This window comes from Aptenodytes patagonicus, unplaced genomic scaffold (assembly GCF_965638725.1).
Source record: "Aptenodytes patagonicus unplaced genomic scaffold, bAptPat1.pri.cur scaffold_78, whole genome shotgun sequence".
Classification (NCBI taxonomy): Eukaryota; Metazoa; Chordata; class Aves; order Sphenisciformes; family Spheniscidae; genus Aptenodytes; species Aptenodytes patagonicus.
The window spans coordinates 90,103-96,342 of NW_027472027.1; positions in this window are offsets into that span (position 1 = coordinate 90,103).

Consider the following 6,240-nt stretch of genomic DNA (forward strand, 5'->3'; position numbering starts at 1 on the left):
ATTGCCAATGCGTTTTTCTCAATCCCTTTGGCAGCGGAGTGCAGGCCACAATTTGCTTTCACTTGGAGGGGCGTTCAGTACACCTGGAACCGACTGCCCCAGGGGTGGAAACACAGCCCCACCATTTGCCATGGACTAATCCAGACTGCACTAGAACAGGGTGGAGCTCCAGAACACCTGCAATACATTGATGATATCATCGTGTGGGGCAACACAGCAGGAGAAGTTTTTGAAAAAGGGAAGGAAATAGTCCAAATCCTGCTGAAGGCCGGTTTTGCCATAAAACAAAGTAAGGTCAAGGGACCTGCACAGGAGATCCAATTTTTAGGAATAAAATGGCAAGATGGACGTCGTCAGATCCCAATGGATGTGATCAACAAAATAACAGTCATGTCTCCACCAACTAGCAAAAAGGAAACACAAGCTTTCTTAGGCGTCGTGGGTTTTTGGAGAATGCACATTCCAAATTACAGTCTGATTGTAAACCCTCTCTATCAAGTGACCCGAAAGAAGAACGATTTCAAATGGGGCCCTGAGCAACGACAAGCCTTTGAACAAATTAAACGGGAGATAGTTCATGCAGTAGCCCTGGGGCCAGTCCGGGCAGGGCAAGAGGTAAAAAATGTACTCTATACCGCAGCCGGGGAGAATGGCCCTACCTGGAGCCTCTGGCAGAAAGCACCAGGGGAGACTCGAGGTCGACCCCTAGGGTTTTGGAGTCGGGGATACAGAGGATCCGAGGCCCGCTATACTCCAACTGAAAAAGAGATATTAGCAGCATATGAAGGGGTTCGAGCTGCTTCAGAAGTGATCGGCACTGAAGCACAGCTCCTCCTGGCACCCCGACTGCCGGTGCTAGGCTGGATGTTCAGAGGGAGGGTCCCCTGTACGCATCATGCAACTGATGCTACATGGAGTAAGTGGGTCGCACTGATCACACAACGGGCTCGAATAGGAAACCCCAGTCGCCCAGGAATCCTGGAAGTGATCATGGATTGGCCAGAGGGCAAAGATTTTGGAATATTGCCAGAGGAGGAGGTAACGCGTGCTGAAGAGGCCCCAATGTATAATGAACTACCAGAAAATGAGAAGCAATATGCCCTGTTCACTGATGGGTCCTGTCGTCTTGTGGGAAAGCATCGGAGGTGGAAAGCTGCTGTATGGAGTCCTATGCGACAAGTTGTAGAAACTGCTGAAGGAGAAGGTGAATCGAGCCAATTTGCAGAAGTAAAGGCCATCCAGCTGGCTTTAGACATTGCTGACCGAGAAAAGTGGCCAGTGCTCTATCTCTATACTGACTCATGGATGGTGGCAAATGCCCTGTGGGGGTGGTTGCAGCAATGGAAGCAGAGCAACTGGCAGCGCAGAGGCAAACCCATCTGGGCTGCCGCATTGTGGCAAGATATTGCTGCCCGGGTGGAGAACCTGGTTGTAAAAGTCCGTCACGTAGATGCTCACGTACCCAAGAGTCGGTCCACTGAAGAACATCAAAATAACCAGCAGGTGGATCAGGCTGCTAAGATTGAAGTGGCTCAGGTGGATCTGGACTGGCAACATAAGGGTGAATTATTTCTAGCTCGGTGGGCCCATGACACCTCAGGCCACCAAGGAAGAGATGCAACATATAGATGGGCTCGTGATCGAGGGGTGGACTTGACCATGGACGCTATAGCCCAGGTTATCCATGAATGCGAAACATGCGCTGCAATCAAGCAAGCCAAGCGGTTAAAGCCTTTTTGGTATGGAGGTCGATGGCTGAAATATAAATATGGGGAGGCCTGGCAGATCGATTATATCACACTCCCACAAACCCGCCAAGGCAAGCGCCACGTGCTTACAATGGTGGAGGCAACCACCGGATGGCTGGAAACATATCTCGTGCCCCATGCCACTGCCCGGAACACTATTCTGGGCCTTGAAAAGCAAGTCCTGTGGCGACATGGCACCCCAGAAAGAATTGAGTCAGACAACGGGACTCATTTCCGAAACAACCTCATAGACATCTGGGCCAAAGAGCACGGCATTGAGTGGGTGTATCACATCCCCTATCATGCACCAGCCTCTGGGAAAATGGAACGATACAATGGACTGTTAAAGACTACACTGAGAGCAATGGGTGGCGGGACGTTCAAACATTGGGATACGCATTTAGCAAAGGCCACCTGGTTAGTCAACACTCGGGGATCTGCCAATCGAGCAGGCCCTGCCCAGTCAGAACTTTTACGTACTGTAGATGGGAATAAAGTCCCTGTAGTGCACATAAAAAATATGCTGGGGAAGACAGTCTGGGTTATTCCTGCCTCGGGCAGAGGCAGACCCGTCCATGGGATTGCTTTTGCTCAAGGACCTGGGTGCACTTGGTGGATAATGCGGAAGGATGGGGAAGTCCGATGTGTACCTCAAGGGGATTTGATTTTGGGTGAGAATAGCGAATGATCTGAATTATGTGATGTTAAGTACTAATTATAGTTATAATAGTTATACTAATAATACACAGATATACTAATAATACTAATAATATTATATGCCATACTAATGTTATTACAATAAGAATCACCCAGACTAATGAAGAATAACTTCAGTGAAACCAAGCAAAGCACAGTGATGATGGTACCAGAACTGACTTCAACATGAAACAATCCAACACCACATACCATCTCCATTTTTCCTACCCTGAAAGATTATTATGACAGATGGAGCCCGAAGTCATGGACTAAATGAACTCACCGAACATTTTAGAGGGATGGCCCACAGATGAAGGGAATGATATCTCTGTGTGTGTGTGTGTGTGTGTATATATATATATATATTAAAAAAAAGGGGTGGTGATTAATGAAAATGTACTGGAAAATACGAGACTTGAGCATGACGCAGATGGTATAGAATAAGGGGTGGATATTGTCCTGGTTTCGGCAGGGATAGAGTTAATTTCCTTCCTAGTAGCTGGTACAGTGTTTTGGATTTAGGATGAGAACTAAGTTGATAACGCACCGATGTTTTAGTTGTTGCTAGGTAATGCTTACACTAGCCAAGGACTTTTTAGTTTCCCACGCTCTACCGGCTGAGAAGGCTGGAGGTGCACAAGAAGCTGGGAGGGGGCACAGCCAAACTGGCCAAAGGGACATTCCATAGCATGTGACGTCATGCTCAGTACATAAACGGGGGAAAGCTGGCCGGGGGTGCCGCTGCTCGGGGACTGGCTGGGCATCGGTCGGCGGGTGGTGAGCAATTGTACTGTGCATCACTTGCTTTGTGTATTATTATTATTATCATATTATTATTATCATTTTATTTCAATTATTAAACTGTTTTTATCTCAACCCACGAGTTTTTCTCACTTGTGCTCTTCCAATTCTCTCCCCCATCCCACCAGGTGGGGGGGAGTGAGCGAGCGGCTGCGTGGTACTTAGTTGCCGACTGAAATTAAACCACGACAGCCTCCTTCAGAACACTGCTTTGGGGTTCAGGAGGCTCAGGTAGACCAGATTAAATGCTCAGAGCTACCAACACGGAACAGGGAAATGAGAAGGCTATTATATAAAGTAATATGTGTACAAGGAAAAAAAAAAAATCAGCTTTTTCATGATTATAACAACTGTGATGTTTACTTCAGAAAAAGATGGGAATGAGGGAAAATAACCTGCCTATGGGGATGGGAATCTCACTAACGGACATTCCTGAGTTTGATTTTAATGAGCAAACACTGTACCACCTGGCATGACAAGGCACTTAAGCAGAAAACAACGGAGAAAGGAATGTGCAGCTGGAAGGAGAAAAACAAGATAAAGACCATGAAGGCATTTCGCATGATCAGGAAGAACGGGCCAATCTGCTAGAGCATAGATGCGCGTGAACACAAGGCTATAACCTATCTGCAAGCTGCAAGTAGCGCGTGTACACTTCTGCTTGCTATAAAAGATGCTAACAAAAAGCAATAAAGGTCTTTGGTTGCCGTGTCTGCCAGAGTCCATGCTGCTTTTCACCCCCACACCTGCCTAGGTGGAAGGTAGAGCATAACCAGTAAAGGAATGACCAGTGATTCCTCCATCCACAGAGGGCAGGAAAGACATCCCAGGATTAGGGTGAATTTTACTTCTGATGAAACAGCATCAACGCCCTGGCAGCATGAAGGTTACAGAAGACTGCTGAGGAGACTGCAGTCCCAGGCTTTTTGTGGGACCATCATCCTGCAAGGGGCTTTGCCTTGGCAAAGCAATGGCAAACCAAACATTGCCACTTGAGCACTCGAACTACAACGTCACGATCCCAAAGGGCTCAAGTCTCTAAGACTCAGATAGACTTAGCTGAGAAAATAATGAGTCCAAATGAAATGTATCTCCAGGAGATAAAACCGTCGGCAGGAGCTGGCTCATCCTGGGACTCAGTACCACTCAGGCACGCGACCTGCCAGTCCGGAAGTACCCCTGAAAAGACCTCAACGGTCTGCATTAACACACCGGCACGCACTTGAGATATAAATGATAACGTCAGCACTCAGAAGTACAGTTCCAGGTTCTCAAAAGAATAGGAGGGAATGATAACATCAGTGCTTAGAAGCATAGCTCCAGATCCTCAAAGAATAGGAGGGAATGATAACATCAGTGTTCAGAAGTATATGTAACACCCTGTACCAGTCATAGGAGAGAACAAGGGCAAACCATACATCAATAGTTAACCTTTACTCAGACTGAAGGATGCCAAATTGAAGAGGTGAGCAAAAGGACACAGTGAGGAAGACTATTGACAACCACCAGAGGACCCTGAGAGACCACCAATGAACATAAGAGCGCATACGTTAAAGACTTTTACATATGTTGAAATAACATGAATATGTTAATCATTACTAGGAAATCTAATGAATATGTATATTCTAATTGTATATAACTTCTGAAGTTGAACAACTCGGCGTGCACATTAGGTTGGAATGAACCCCTGTGCACCCGGCGCCACAATAAAGAATGCCTGCTTTCTAAAACTCCAAATGGAGTCTTAGAGAGTTTTTCATCTGCCGACTTACGGTAACAGATTTGGCACCCCAGATGGGACACTGCTCTTGAGCCTCGACGGATCCAGGGATCGCGGAACCTCAGCCGGCACCGAGGGATTCTTGGAGAGGATTCTTCCCGATCCCCGGACCGAAGAGGCCCTGAGCGAAGAACATTGTTTTGTGAGTATTAAGGCATTCTTTCGGAAATTTGGATACCTGCCCGTCAGACACAGCGAAAGCTCCGCAGGGTTGGGTTTGGGACCCGGGTGTCCTGGTTTCGGCAGGGATAGAGTTAATTTCCTTCCTAGTAGCTGGTACAGTGCTGTGTTTTGGATTTAGGATGAGAACTAAGTTGATAACGCACCGATGTTTTAGTTGTTGCTAGGTAATGCTTACACTAGCCAAGGACTTTTCAGCTTCCCATGCTCTACCGACTGAGAAGGCTGGAGGTGCACAAGAAGCTGGGAGGGGGCACAGCCAAACTGGCCAAAGGGACATTCCATACCATGTGACGTCATGCTCAGTACATAAACGGGGGAAAGCTGGCCGGGGGGGGGCGCTGCTCGGGGACTGGCTGGGCATCGGCTGGCGGGTGGTGAGCAATTGCACTGTGCATCACTTGCTTTGTGTATTATTATTATTATTGTTATTATCATATTATTATTATCATTTTATTTCAATTATTAAACTGTTTTTATCTCAACCCACGAGTTTTTCTCACTTGTGCTCTTCCAATTCTCTCCCCCATCCCACCGGGGGCGGGGAGGAGTGAGCGAGCGGCTGCGTGGTGCTCAGTTGCCGACTGAGGTTAAACCACGACACCTAGGAGGAATCCTGGGGAGCTGCCAGGCATGCACCTGCCTCCAACATGGACAAAACAAGGACATTAGCAACCTAGGAGGAGTTTGGGGCTACTACCCACCACTTCAGCTCTGTCCAGATGAAGCCACAACACTCCTGGAGATGCCCGAGAGGAGTCCCAGGGAGATATTGGGCACTGACCTGCCTTCAATATGAAGAAAGCTCTTCCAGTAACGAACTAGGAGGACTCTGGGGCTGCTCCTGAGACTTCAGCTATATCCAGGGAAGGCCAAGACAATCCTGAACATGCCTGGGAGAATTCCCGGGGAGCTACAGAGCATAGACCTTCCCCCAAAATACACTACGCTCTTTGCATAGCTACCTTCAAAGAGTCTGGGGCTGCTTGCTACTGGGAATTCACCTGTCTCCAGAGGAAGCCAAAACACTCCTGG